At 37.0% G+C, this 16304-nt stretch overlaps 1 protein-coding gene across 3 annotated transcripts in view; it reads left to right on the plus strand.

The window, feature by feature from the left end:
• Window positions 1–16304, plus strand: part of LOC111508614 (maternal embryonic leucine zipper kinase) — a 177806-nt gene that overhangs the window by 106274 nt on the left and 55228 nt on the right. The gene's annotated exons all lie outside the window — the stretch shown is intronic.

The following is a 16304-nucleotide window of genomic DNA, read 5'->3' on the forward strand; positions in this document are numbered from 1 at the left end:
ATATATAAATATAAATGTTTGTGGGGATCAAATCGTAAGGTGTAGTTTATGAAATTAGTATGGATCTTCATGAAGTAACGGCAAATATATTTAGATCAACTGAAAATATTGAGTTGGTATACTGATTCAAAATGAGTTGAGACTTTCTCTTCTGAGCATGATTGATTGGCTTTATAACTTGATCCGTTTTTTGCAATCTGTTTATTTGCATTCATAATCATGCATTGTGTGTTTTTTCCGCGGTTTAGGTAAAATTACTGCTACAAGATAATTGTGCAAATAATTTTTTCCTTATTATTCTAAATTATCGAACACATGTTTACCTGATATTGATTGGTATGTAGTATTTATAATGAAGCCATTTCATTTAAATGAGGGTTCAATATAGATTGATTGATTGATAGATTGATAGAAGGTAGTTTCCCCCTCCTATTACGATTTTCTATTGAAGTCAATTCATTTAAATAGGGGTTCTCACTCACCAACAATCAGTTATTATTTGCAGTTTGACACGAACTATATGTTTCAAATATTAGTGCTTTCAATTAGGACTTGACGAAGATAAAGTGTTAGTGACAATTTTTTGCTAGTGAGTTTTGAACGCCACGCCATAAACATCGAAGTGGCCATCATTAAAACTGGCGATACGAACTTTCATTCAGATCGTTTTTTAAATCGTTTCATATACGGTGTAAATATTCCTTCTAGAATGGATTTCAAGCAAGGCTCAAACGTCAGTACGCCTAAAAAAGTGTTCATTCGACCTAGTGTACTTCTGCCAGCCCAGAACGTAGGACGCCTTCCAAAATTAAAACCAGTAGAAGTATTAAAACGTCTTCAGCTCTACTCGCCACGTAAGCAGGCTGACAGTTTGAAAACTGAAACAGTCCTTGAAAAAAACAGTGGGATCGCAAAAAGGACGAAAAGATCATCAAAAGAAGGTGTGATCAATCGAAATTCAGCTCTCACGCAAGGCAGTGCCACTGAGAAGTTCAATTTGGAGGGATCGACTGAGGCTCAAACCATGACTCTTCCGAGTGGTGTTGATAACGAGTTCCTCAATACGCCGAAAAAAGTTTTGATTCGATCGAGTGTACTTTTGCCAGCACGAAACCTAGGACGCCTTCCAAAATTGAAACCCATAGAGCTATTGAAACAACTTCAGCTGCACAAGCCACGTGTGCAGGCTGAAAGTGTATCAAATGAAACCTCCCCAATAAAGGACGGTGGAGTCACTGAAAGAACAGATAGCACACCAAACCGAGATGTGCTCAGTCGCAGTGGAAGAAATTTGAACAAATCAGAAGACGAAAGTGATGTGAGTATTGTCGACTTGGAGGCGGGTGACAGTTCAGCGAACCTCCACGCCAGAGGAGCATGCTATATTTCATCCATTTACGATCACCTCAGGATTCTAGAAAGTCAGTTTCCCATTGGACGACATTTTCTCAAGAACCATAGTATTGATTTCAAAATGAGGGCTGGTCTCATTCAATGGTTACTCGAAATCCAGAGGGAAGCCGGGCTGCACGTTGATATATTGCATCTCAGTGTTTCGATTATAGACAGATATTTGCAAGAGGTCAGAACCATCGAATATGATTCTCTGCAGTTGTTGGGACTGACGGCTACTGTTGTGGCAAGCAAGTACGAAACGAGGTTTGTACCAAGACTCTCTCATTTTTCCAATCACAGCTTCTCCGACTTCATCGCAATGGAAATGGATATACTAAAAGAGCTGGACTATAGCTTCGGAAGGCCTTCATCATTACATTTTCTGAGGTTATTCAATGAGGTTGCTGAAGTAACTAGGGACCATCACAATTTGGGCAAGTTCTTACTGGAACTAGCTCTTCTGGAATACAACTTGTGTAACGTCAGACCCTCTATACAAGCAGCTGCAGCATACTGTTTGTCAATGGGAATTCTAAATGATGTGACGGATTTGTCAACTTTGTGGACTCGTTCTCTTGTTTGTTATAGTCATTATGATTTTGAAGATTTGGAAGGCGTTATCTCGGAACTTGCCCGTTTTCTGTTCAAAAGTAGGTCAACTGAGTTTAAAACTATCAGAATGAAGTATGGTTCTGCGAAGTATGGTAGAATTGGCTCGAATCCCAAATTAATGAGACCTCATTCCAAGAAAGTGACATCGACCGAAATTTGATTTATCGGAGGAGCATCATCACCGAAAGCTTGCCATGAAGACTACGTGATGTTTTTTCAACATCATTTTGAGTAATGATTGAAAATATATAATATTTAAATGTGTAATGTATTCTAATTTTTAAAACGTTACTAGTCAGCATGTTTCGGATAGAAGTTGAATTTCTTTGTTGAAATTTTTCTCCAAGATCTTGAGACGAGAATAAATATACGATTTCTTCGGAAGTTTGTATCATTGCCACCACAAGAAAAGTAGCCGGAATACTTGATACGTGCAAAATTCAACAACCGATGAACAAATATGTATATCAAGACATGTTTCGCTGACACAGTAGCTTCTTGAATAGTGATTCAAATCACTGTTGAAAAAGCTACTGTGTTAGCGAAACATATCGTGATATATAAATATAAATGTTTGTGGGGATCAAATCGTAAGGTGTAGTTTATGAAATTAGTATGGATCTTCATGAAGTAACGGCAAAAATATTTAGATCAACTGAAAATATTGAGTTGGTATACTGATTCAAAATGAGTTGAGACTTTCTCTTCTGAGCATGATTGATTGGCTTTATAACTTGATCCGTTTTTTGCAATCTGTTTATTTGCATTCATAATCATGCATTGTGTGTTTTTTCCGCGGTTTAGGTAAAATTACTGCTACAAGATAATTGTGCAAATAATTTTTTCCTTATTATTCTAAATTATCGAACACATGTTTACCTGATATTGATTGGTATGTAGTATTTATAATGAAGCCATTTCATTTAAATGAGGGTTCAATATAGATTGATTGATTGATAGATTGATAGAAGGTAGTTTCCCCCTCCTATTACGATTTTCTATTGAAGTCAATTCATTTAAATAGGGGTTCTCACTCACCAACAATCAGTTATTATTTGCAGTTTGACACGAACTATATGTTTCAAATATTAGTGCTTTCAATTAGGAACTTGACGAAGATAAAGTGTTAGTGACAATTTTTTGCTAGTGAGTTTTGAACGCCACGCCATAAACATCGAAGGTGGCCATCATTAAAACTGGCGATACGAACTTTCATTCAGATCGTTTCTTAAATCGTTTCATATACGGTGTAAATATTCCTTCTAGAATGGATTTCAAGCAAGGCTCAAACGAACAGGACAGTATCGTCAGTACGCCTAAAAAAGTGTTCATTCGACCTAGTGTACTTCTGCCAGCCCAGAACGTAGGACGCCTTCCAAAATTAAAACCAGTAGAAGTATTAAAACGTCTTCAGCTCTACTCGCCACGTAAGCAGGCTGACAGTTTGAAAACTGAAACAGTCCTTGAAAAAAACAGTGGGATCGCAAAAAGGACGAAAAGATCATCAAAAGAAGGTGTGATCAATCGAAATTCAGCTCTCACGCAAGGCAGTGCCACTGAGAAGTTCAATTTGGAGGGATCGACTGAGGCTCAAACCATGACTCTTCCGAGTGGTGTTGATAACGAGTTCCTCAATACGCCGAAAAAAGTTTTGATTCGATTGAGTGTACTTTTGCCAGCACGAAACCTAGGACGCCTTCCAAAATTGAAACCCATAGAGCTATTGAAACAACTTCAGCTGCACAAGCCACGTGTGCAGGCTGAAAGTGTATCAAATGAAACCTCCCCAATAAAGGACGGTGGAGTCACTGAAAGAACAGATAGCACACCAAACCGAGATGTGCTCAGTCGCAGTGGAAGAAATTTGAACAAATCAGAAGACGAAAGTGATGTGAGTATTGTCGACTTGGAGGCGGGTGACAGTTCAGCGAACCTCCACGCCAGAGGAGCATGCTATATTTCATCCATTTACGATCACCTCAGGATTCTAGAAAGTCAGTTTCCCATTGGACGACATTTTCTCAAGAACCATAGTATTGATTTCAAAATGAGGGCTGGTCTCATTCAATGGTTACTCGAAATCCAGAGGGAAGCCGGGCTGCACGTTGATATATTGCATCTCAGTGTTTCGATTATAGACAGATATTTGCAAGAGGTCAGAACCATCGAATATGATTCTCTGCAGTTGTTGGGACTGACGGCTACTGTTGTGGCAAGCAAGTACGAAACGAGGTTTGTACCAAGACTCTCTCATTTTTCCAATCACAGCTTCTCCGACTTCATCGCAATGGAAATGGATATACTAAAAGAGCTGGACTATAGCTTCGGAAGGCCTTCATCATTACATTTTCTGAGGTTATTCAATGAGGTTGCTGAAGTAACTAGGGACCATCACAATTTGGGCAAGTTCTTACTGGAACTAGCTCTTCTGGAATACAACTTGTGTAACGTCAGACCCTCTATACAAGCAGCTGCAGCATACTGTTTGTCAATGGGAATTCTAAATGATGTGACGGATTTGTCAACTTTGTGGACTCGTTCTCTTGTTTGTTATAGTCATTATGATTTTGAAGATTTGGAAGGCGTTATCTCGGAACTTGCCCGTCTTCTGTTCAAAAGTAGGTCAACTGAGTTTAAAACTATCAGAATGAAGTATGGTTCTGCGAAGTATGGTAGAATTGGCTCGAATCCCAAATTAATGAGACCTCATTCCAAGAAAGTGACATCAACCGAAATTTGATTTATCGGAGGAGCATCATCACCGAAAGCTTGCCATGAAGACTACGTGATGTTTTTTCAACATCATTTTGAGTAATGATTGAAAATATATAATATTTAAATGTGTAATGTATTCTAATTTTTAAAACGTTACTAGTCAGCATGTTTCGGATAGAAGTTGAAATTTCTTTGTTGAAATTTTTCTCCAAGATCTTGAGACGAGAATAAATATACGATTTCTTCGGAAGTTTGTATCATTGCCACCACAAGAAAAGTAGCCGGAATACTTGATACGTGCAAAATTCAACAACCGATGAACAAATATGTATATCAAGACATGTTTCGCTGACACAGTAGCTTCTTGAATAGTGATTCAAATCACTGTTGAAAAAGCTACTGTGTTAGCGAAACATATCGTGATATATAAATATAAATGTTTGTGGGGATCAAATCGTAAGGTGTAGTTTATGAAATTAGTATGGATCTTCATGAAGTAACGGCAAATATATTTAGATCAACTGAAAATATTGAGTTGGTATACTGATTCAAAATGAGTTGAGACTTTCTCTTCTGAGCATGATTGATTGGCTTTATAACTTGATCCGTTTTTTGCAATCTGTTTATTTGCATTCATAATCATGCATTGTGTGTTTTTTCCGCGGTTTAGGTAAAATTACTGCTACAAGATAATTGTGCAAATAATTTTTTCCTTATTATTCTAAATTATCGAACACATGTTTACCTGATATTGATTGGTATGTAGTATTTATAATGAAGCCATTTCATTTAAATGAGGGTTCAATATAGATTGATTGATTGATAGATTGATAGAAGGTAGTTTCCCCCTCCTATTACGATTTTCTATTGAAGTCAATTCATTTAAATAGGGGTTCTCACTCACCAACAATCAGTTATTATTTGCAGTTTGACACGAACTATATGTTTCAAATATTAGTGCTTTCAATTAGGGACTTGACGAAGATAAAGTGTTAGTGACAATTTTTTGCTAGTGAGTTTTGAACGCCACGCCATAAACATCGAAGTGGCCATCATTAAAACTGGCGATACGAACTTTCATTCAGATCGTTTTTTAAATCGTTTCATATACGGTGTAAATATTCCTTCTAGAATGGATTTCAAGCAAGGCTCAAACGTCAGTACGCCTAAAAAAGTGTTCATTCGACCTAGTGTACTTCTGCCAGCCCAGAACGTAGGACGCCTTCCAAAATTAAAACCAGTAGAAGTATTAAAACGTCTTCAGCTCTACTCGCCACGTAAGCAGGCTGACAGTTTGAAAACTGAAACAGTCCTTGAAAAAAACAGTGGGATCGCAAAAAGGACGAAAAGATCATCAAAAGAAGGTGTGATCAATCGAAATTCAGCTCTCACGCAAGGCAGTGCCACTGAGAAGTTCAATTTGGAGGGATCGACTGAGGCTCAAACCATGACTCTTCCGAGTGGTGTTGATAACGAGTTCCTCAATACGCCGAAAAAAGTTTTGATTCGATCGAGTGTACTTTTGCCAGCACGAAACCTAGGACGCCTTCCAAAATTGAAACCCATAGAGCTATTGAAACAACTTCAGCTGCACAAGCCACGTGTGCAGGCTGAAAGTGTATCAAATGAAACCTCCCCAATAAAGGACGGTGGAGTCACTGAAAGAACAGATAGCACACCAAACCGAGATGTGCTCAGTCGCAGTGGAAGAAATTTGAACAAATCAGAAGACGAAAGTGATGTGAGTATTGTCGACTTGGAGGCGGGTGACAGTTCAGCGAACCTCCACGCCAGAGGAGCATGCTATATTTCATCCATTTACGATCACCTCAGGATTCTAGAAAGTCAGTTTCCCATTGGACGACATTTTCTCAAGAACCATAGTATTGATTTCAAAATGAGGGCTGGTCTCATTCAATGGTTACTCGAAATCCAGAGGGAAGCCGGGCTGCACGTTGATATATTGCATCTCAGTGTTTCGATTATAGACAGATATTTGCAAGAGGTCAGAACCATCGAATATGATTCTCTGCAGTTGTTGGGACTGACGGCTACTGTTGTGGCAAGCAAGTACGAAACGAGGTTTGTACCAAGACTCTCTCATTTTTCCAATCACAGCTTCTCCGACTTCATCGCAATGGAAATGGATATACTAAAAGAGCTGGACTATAGCTTCGGAAGGCCTTCATCATTACATTTTCTGAGGTTATTCAATGAGGTTGCTGAAGTAACTAGGGACCATCACAATTTGGGCAAGTTCTTACTGGAACTAGCTCTTCTGGAATACAACTTGTGTAACGTCAGACCCTCTATACAAGCAGCTGCAGCATACTGTTTGTCAATGGGAATTCTAAATGATGTGACGGATTTGTCAACTTTGTGGACTCGTTCTCTTGTTTGTTATAGTCATTATGATTTTGAAGATTTGGAAGGCGTTATCTCGGAACTTGCCCGTTTTCTGTTCAAAAGTAGGTCAACTGAGTTTAAAACTATCAGAATGAAGTATGGTTCTGCGAAGTATGGTAGAATTGGCTCGAATCCCAAATTAATGAGACCTCATTCCAAGAAAGTGACATCAACCGAAATTTGATTTATCGGAGGAGCATCATCACCGAAAGCTTGCCATGAAGACTACGTGATGTTTTTTCAACATCATTTTGAGTAATGATTGAAAATATATAATATTTAAATGTGTAATGTATTCTAATTTTTAAAACGTTACTAGTCAGCATGTTTCGGATAGAAGTTGAAATTTCTTTGTTGAAATTTTTCTCCAAGATCTTGAGACGAGAATAAATATACGATTTCTTCGGAAGTTTGTATCATTGCCACCACAAGAAAAGTAGCCGGAATACTTGATACGTGCAAAATTCAACAACCGATGAACAAATATGTATATCAAGACATGTTTCGCTGACACAGTAGCTTCTTGAATAGTGATTCAAATCACTGTTGAAAAAGCTACTGTGTTAGCGAAACATATCGTGATATATAAATATAAATGTTTGTGGGGATCAAATCGTAAGGTGTAGTTTATGAAATTAGTATGGATCTTCATGAAGTAACGGCAAATATATTTAGATCAACTGAAAATATTGAGTTGGTATACTGATTCAAAATGAGTTGAGACTTTCTCTTCTGAGCATGATTGATTGGCTTTATAACTTGATCCGTTTTTTGCAATCTGTTTATTTGCATTCATAATCATGCATTGTGTGTTTTTTCCGCGGTTTAGGTAAAATTACTGCTACAAGATAATTGTGCAAATAATTTTTTCCTTATTATTCTAAATTATCGAACACATGTTTACCTGATATTGATTGGTATGTAGTATTTATAATGAAGCCATTTCATTTAAATGAGGGTTCAATATAGATTGATTGATTGATAGATTGATAGAAGGTAGTTTCCCCCTCCTATTACGATTTTCTATTGAAGTCAATTCATTTAAATAGGGGTTCTCACTCACCAACAATCAGTTATTATTTGCAGTTTGACACGAACTATATGTTTCAAATATTAGTGCTTTCAATTAGGGACTTGACGAAGATAAAGTGTTAGTGACAATTTTTTGCTAGTGAGTTTTGAACGCCACGCCATAAACATCGAAGTGGCCATCATTAAAACTGGCGATACGAACTTTCATTCAGATCGTTTTTTAAATCGTTTCATATACGGTGTAAATATTCCTTCTAGAATGGATTTCAAGCAAGGCTCAAACGTCAGTACGCCTAAAAAAGTGTTCATTCGACCTAGTGTACTTCTGCCAGCCCAGAACGTAGGACGCCTTCCAAAATTAAAACCAGTAGAAGTATTAAAACGTCTTCAGCTCTACTCGCCACGTAAGCAGGCTGACAGTTTGAAAACTGAAACAGTCCTTGAAAAAAACAGTGGGATCGCAAAAAGGACGAAAAGATCATCAAAAGAAGGTGTGATCAATCGAAATTCAGCTCTCACGCAAGGCAGTGCCACTGAGAAGTTCAATTTGGAGGGATCGACTGAGGCTCAAACCATGACTCTTCCGAGTGGTGTTGATAACGAGTTCCTCAATACGCCGAAAAAAGTTTTGATTCGATCGAGTGTACTTTTGCCAGCACGAAACCTAGGACGCCTTCCAAAATTGAAACCCATAGAGCTATTGAAACAACTTCAGCTGCACAAGCCACGTGTGCAGGCTGAAAGTGTATCAAATGAAACCTCCCCAATAAAGGACGGTGGAGTCACTGAAAGAACAGATAGCACACCAAACCGAGATGTGCTCAGTCGCAGTGGAAGAAATTTGAACAAATCAGAAGACGAAAGTGATGTGAGTATTGTCGACTTGGAGGCGGGTGACAGTTCAGCGAACCTCCACGCCAGAGGAGCATGCTATATTTCATCCATTTACGATCACCTCAGGATTCTAGAAAGTCAGTTTCCCATTGGACGACATTTTCTCAAGAACCATAGTATTGATTTCAAAATGAGGGCTGGTCTCATTCAATGGTTACTCGAAATCCAGAGGGAAGCCGGGCTGCACGTTGATATATTGCATCTCAGTGTTTCGATTATAGACAGATATTTGCAAGAGGTCAGAACCATCGAATATGATTCTCTGCAGTTGTTGGGACTGACGGCTACTGTTGTGGCAAGCAAGTACGAAACGAGGTTTGTACCAAGACTCTCTCATTTTTCCAATCACAGCTTCTCCGACTTCATCGCAATGGAAATGGATATACTAAAAGAGCTGGACTATAGCTTCGGAAGGCCTTCATCATTACATTTTCTGAGGTTATTCAATGAGGTTGCTGAAGTAACTAGGGACCATCACAATTTGGGCAAGTTCTTACTGGAACTAGCTCTTCTGGAATACAACTTGTGTAACGTCAGACCCTCTATACAAGCAGCTGCAGCATACTGTTTGTCAATGGGAATTCTAAATGATGTGACGGATTTGTCAACTTTGTGGACTCGTTCTCTTGTTTGTTATAGTCATTATGATTTTGAAGATTTGGAAGGCGTTATCTCGGAACTTGCCCGTCTTCTGTTCAAAAGTAGGTCAACTGAGTTTAAAACTATCAGAATGAAGTATGGTTCTGCGAAGTATGGTAGAATTGGCTCGAATCCCAAATTAATGAGACCTCATTCCAAGAAAGTGACATCAACCGAAATTTGATTTATCGGAGGAGCATCATCACCGAAAGCTTGCCATGAAGACTACGTGATGTTTTTTCAACATCATTTTGAGTAATGATTGAAAATATATAATATTTAAATGTGTAATGTATTCTAATTTTTTAAACGTTACTAGTCAGCATGTTTCGGATAGAAGTTGAAATTTCTTTGTTGAAATTTTTCTCCAAGATCTTGAGACGAGAATAAATATACGATTTCTTCGAAAGTTTGTATCATTGCCACCACAAGAAAAGTAGCCGGAATACTTGATACGTGCAAAATTCAACAACCGATGAACAAATATGTATATCAAGACATGTTTCGCTGACACAGTAGCTTCTTGAATAGTGATTCAAATCACTGTTGAAAAAGCTACTGTGTTAGCGAAACATATCGTGATATATAAATATAAATGTTTGTGGGGATCAAATCGTAAGGTGTAGTTTATGAAATTAGTATGGATCTTCATGAAGTAACGGCAAATATATTTAGATCAACTGAAAATATTGAGTTGGTATACTGATTCAAAATGAGTTGAGACTTTCTCTTCTGAGCATGATTGATTGGCTTTATAACTTGATCCGTTTTTTGCAATCTGTTTATTTGCATTCATAATCATGCATTGTGTGTTTTTTCCGCGGTTTAGGTAAAATTACTGCTACAAGATAATTGTGCAAATAATTTTTTCCTTATTATTCTAAATTATCGAACACATGTTTACCTGATATTGATTGGTATGTAGTATTTATAATGAAGCCATTTCATTCAAATGAGGGTTCAATATAGATTGATTGATTGATAGAAGGTAGTTTCCCCCTCCTATTACGATTTTCTATTGAAGTCAATTCATTTAAATAGGGGTTCTCACTCACCAACAATCAGTTATTATTTGCAGTTTGACACGAACTATATGTTTCAAATATTAGTGCTTTCAATTAGGAACTTGACGAAGATAAAGTGTTAGTGACAATTTTTTGCTAGTGAGTTTTGAACGCCACGCCATAAACATCGAAGGTGGCCATCATTAAAACTGGCGATACGAACTTTCATTCAGATCGTTTCTTGAATCGTTTCATATACGGTGTAAATATTCCTTCTAGAATGGATTTCAAGCAAGGCTCAAACGAACAGGACAGTATCGTCAGTACGCCTAAAAAAGTGTTCATTCGACCTAGTGTACTTCTGCCAGCCCAGAACGTAGGACGCCTTCCAAAATTAAAACCAGTAGAAGTATTAAAACGTCTTCAGCTCTACTCGCCACGTAAGCAGGCTGACAGTTTGAAAACTGAAACAGTCCTTGAAAAAAACAGTGGGATCGCAAAAAGGACGAAAAGATCATCAAAAGAAGGTGTGATCAATCGAAATTCAGCTCTCACGCAAGGCAGTGCCACTGAGAAGTTCAATTTGGAGGGATCGACTGAGGCTCAAACCATGACTCTTCCGAGTGGTGTTGATAACGAGTTCCTCAATACGCCGAAGGTTCCGTGATGTTTTTCCAACGTCATTTCAAATAATGATTGAAAATATATAATATTTAAATGTGTGATATATTCTTTTTTTTTAAACGTTACTAGTCAGCATGTTTCGGATAGAAGTTAAATTTCTCTGTTGAAATTTTTCTCCAAGATCTTGAGACGCGAATAAATATACGATTTTTTCGAAAGTTAGTATCATTGCCACCACAAGAAAAGTAGCCGGAATACTTTTTACGTGCAAAATTCAAAAATTGATGAACAAATATGTATATCAAGACATGTTTTGCTGACACAGTAGCTTCTTGAACAGTGATTTATATCATTGTTGAAAAAGCTACTGTGTTAGCGATCATATCGTGAAATATAAATGTTTGTGGAGATCAAATCGTAAGGTGTAGTTTATGAAATTAGTATGGATCTTCATGAAGTAACGGCAAATATATTTAGATTAATTGAAAATATTGAGTTGGTATACTGATTCAAAATGTGTTGAGACTCTGTCTTCTGAGCATGATTGATTGGGTTTATAACTTATTCCGTTTTTTGCAATTTGTTTATTTGCATTTATCATCATATGTTGTGTATTTTTTTTGCGGTTTCGGGAAAATGACTGCTACGAAATAATTGTTTGGTGTTGATAACAAGTTCCTCAATACGCCGAAAAAGGTTTTTATTCGATCAAGTGTACTTCTGCCAGCACGAATCCTAGGACGCCTTCCAAAATTGAAACCCATAGAGCTATTGAAACAACTTCAGCTGCACAATCCACGTGAGCAGGCTGAAAGTGTATCAAATGAAACTTCCCCAGTAAACGACGGTGGAGACACTGAAAAAACAGAGAGCACACCAAACCAAGATGTGCTCAATCGAATTTGAACAAATCAGAAGACGTAAGTGATGTGAGTATTGTCGACTTGGAGGCGGGTGACAGTTCAGCGAACCTCCACGCCAGAGGAGCATGCTATACTTCATCCATTTACGATCACCTCAAGATTCTGGAAAGTCAGTTTCCCATTGGACGACATTTTCTCAAAAACCATAGTATTGAATTCAAAATGAGGGCCTGTCTCATTCAATGGTTACTCGAAATCCAGAGGGAAGCCGGGCTGCACGTTGATATATTGCATCTCAGTGTTTCGATTATAGACAGATATTTGCAACAGGTCAGAACCATCGAATTTGATTCTCTGCAGTTGTTGGAACTGACGGCTACTGTTGTGGCAAGCAAGCGAAACGAGGTTTGTTCCAAGACTCTCTCATTTTTCCACTCACAGTTTCTCCGACTCCATCGCAGCATTACATTTTCTGAGGTTATTCAATAAGGTTGCTGAAGTGACTGGGTACCATCACAATTTGGGCAAGTTCTTACTGGAACTAGCTCTTCTGGAGTACAACTTGTGTAACGTCAGACCCTCTGTACAAGCAGCTGCAGCATGCTGTTTGTCAATGGGAATTCTTAATGATGTGACGGATTTGTCAACTTTGTGGACTCGTTTTCTTGTTTGTTATACTCATTATGATTTTGAAGATTTGGAAGGCGTTATCTCGGAACTTGCCCGTCTTCTGTTCAAAAGTAGGTCAACTGAGTTTAAAACTATCAGAATGAAGTATGGTTCTGCGAAGTATGGTAAAATTGGCTCGAATGCTAAATTAATGATACCTCATTCCAAGAAAATGACATCAACCGAAATTTGATTAATCGGAGGAGCATCATCACTGAAAGATCGTCATCTTCAAGTCTGATATTTGGAAGACAGCGTGATGTTTTTCTAACATAATTTCGAATAATGATCGAATATATATAATATTCAAATGTGTAATGTATTCTCATTTTTGAAATGTAACTAACTAGTCAGCATTGCCACCACAAGAGAAGTAGCTGGAATACTTGATACGTGCAAAATTCAACAATGATTTGAATCACTGTTGAAGAAGCTATTGTGTTAGCGAAAGATGTCGTGATATATAAATAAATAATAAATTTTGTGGAGATCAAATCGAAAGGTGTAGTTTATGAAATCAGTATGGATCTTCATAAAGTAACGGCAAATATATTCAGATCGATTGAAAATATTCAGTTGGTATACTGATTCAAAATGTGTTGAGATTGTCTCATCTGAGCATGATTGATTGGGTTCATAACTCAATCTGATTTTTGCAATCTGTTAATTTGCATTTATCATCATGTATTGTGTATTTTTTGCGGTTTAAGGAAAATGACTGCTACAAAATAATTGTGCAAATAATTTTTTCCTTATGTTGTTATTCTAAATTATCGAACACATGTTTCCCTGAAATTAATTGGTACGTAGGTGTTTCCTCCCTCGTATTACGATTTTCTAATGAAGTCATTTCGTACAAACGGGGGTTCTTACATTACCAGCTATCAATTATTATTTTGCAGTTTGACGAGAACTATGTGTTTCTGATATTTATTCATTTATTTCACCCTAACAGGCCTGGTGGCCTCATTACAAGGATGATTTATATTAAATATACATGAATATACAAGCAATTGAAAAGATATGTTGTATAAAACAATATAATATAATATGGGGATGTTTTATTATCTAACAACGAGCAGTACTTATTACAACTCACAACAAGAAAAATAAAATAAGGAATAACAGAAAAACTAATTGCTATACTGATAAATTCTCAACATGTCTACGGACTAAAGATCTAAATTTTGTGATAGATATATTCCAATCAATATTTTGCAAGTAATTTATGTCGTTAGCCAGACGGAGCATGATTAAAAGGGGGGATGTGGAAGTAACAGTCACGAAGGAATAGTACGCGTCGTTCTGGGAGGTACATTAATTGGTAATATTGACAATAATTCTGCGGAATTTATATTATTATTAATGATTTTATATATAAAAATTAGTGCAAAGATTTTTGTCTAGAGTCTAGAAGGGTATATCAAATTGAGTTCTCAATTGTGATGTTCTAATGCTGTTGTAATCGGGTTTACTACCATATTTCTCATAATATAGGTACTTTAGAAATTTGTTCTGTATTTTTTCCAGTTCCTCTAAAGTTGTTTGGTATCCTCCATTCCAAATTACAGAACCGTATTCGAGTTTAGATCTCGTAAGCGTGCAATAGAGTACTTTCATGGAATCTATGTTACCAAAAAAAAAAGTCTGTCTTAAAATGAATCCTAAAGCTCGATTTGTGATATTTCTTATATGTTCAATATGTTTCTTGAATGATAAATTGAAAACATATGTTATTCCTAAGTCTTTGCATTCATGCACTCTTTTTAGCGATTTGTTGTTCATGCGGTAGTCAAAAGAAATGGGATACTTTTGGCGGGTAATTGTCATAATTTGGCACTCCAAACCAATAAACTATTCAAATCTTTCTGTAGGGCGGAGCAATCTCTGACTGATCAAAAATTTCACATTATCGGCCAAAAGCAGACATTTTGAGTGCTCGATATAATCTGATAAGTCATTAATGAATAACAAAACGAATAAGGACCCCAAATTTGAACCTTGGGGTATCCCTGAAGAAGCATGACATTTGCCCGAGGTATTTCCATCATGCCTAACCACAAAATATCGATCCTGAAGATAGCTCCTAAAAAGATTCATGATATGCTCGGAGAGTCCAATTGATATAACTTTTCCAGCAAAACACCATGAATATTGTGTACCGTTGAACCTTATTTTCTGAAGATTTATTTGCTTTGTTGGTATATAATAGCAGATTTGTGTTGACAGATCTGTTGGACACACCCGTGCTGTTCTTCAACTAAGGTACCTTCTACATAGCCGTACAATTCAGTATGGGTTATATGTTCAAATAGTTTGGAACGAGCACACATAATAGATATTGGTCTGTAATTTTTTATATCACGTTTTTTTCCTGTTTTATGAACTGGTGTGCAAATTGAAGTTTTCCATTGCGTCGGAAAGTTAGCATTGTTGATTATGATATTAAATATGTCGAGTAGTGGGTGACGTAATTATTCATGGCAACCCTTCACTATACACGGGGCGGTATACCATCTACACCTGCATGACTTTTGAAAGTTGTTTCATAATTGCTCGCGTTGGTAGAGCTTTGACCTTTCTTTTTGTTAACATAGTTCCAAAACGTATTGGTATCAGTGCTCACATTATGTTCGATACTTTCGATGTAGTTCTTATGTTATTGTTTCGAAAGTGATTTAAATTTTCTTCTCATCTCTAGATATTTTTAGCATGATATTCAGAAATATGTTTTATTTTTTAAGTTTTTCCTTCTCCACAAATAATTTTTTAATTTTCCTATCCATACAGGAAATTTATTGTAACTCTAATATAGTTTAATATAGTTTCAATTTAGGCACACAAGTAGAAAAGATCTTATCCACTATTTTATGAAATTTTTCCAAGGCTATATCTTCAATAGACTCCATCAATTCCTCATTTCAGTTAGTGTCTCTAATTAGTCCTGTCATGAGGTCAAAATTAGCTTTTTTAAAATTATATTATGATTAATTAAATTACTAGGTTTTGCATCACCACTCATCACCATCATTGCATTGCATCAATAAATTTTCACGACATTCTGAAACAATTTCAAGGGAAGGGTGATATCTGTCCTCGGACACTAAAGGGCTTTCTCCTCGTGTAACATTGCTAGTCTAAGGTCCTTCCTTGGATATGTACCGCTCTTGGTGGAATCAAATGCGCCAAGTCACTTGAACACTTCCCGTGAAGGTATCTATAGAAGAGAGACAAATCTTCAACATTTCTTCAATACTCCAGACTATCAAGGTTAATGTGATTTTCGCGAGTCCAGTTAAGTGGATAGCTTTTGTCTAGACGGAATCCAGCAGCTTCAGGGTATATTTGGGACGGAACTTCATACATGCGAACAATACTCCAAAGCTGAGCTTTATAAAGCATCAGAAGTTGCTCAGGTGTGTACAGTTTTCTGGTTCGGTACAGTGTTTTA

This window comes from Leptinotarsa decemlineata, unplaced genomic scaffold (genome assembly GCF_025532065.1).
Source record: "Leptinotarsa decemlineata unplaced genomic scaffold, Ldec_3_MD MMD2_tig00000035_RagTag_RagTag, whole genome shotgun sequence".
Classification (NCBI taxonomy): domain Eukaryota; kingdom Metazoa; phylum Arthropoda; class Insecta; order Coleoptera; family Chrysomelidae; genus Leptinotarsa; species Leptinotarsa decemlineata.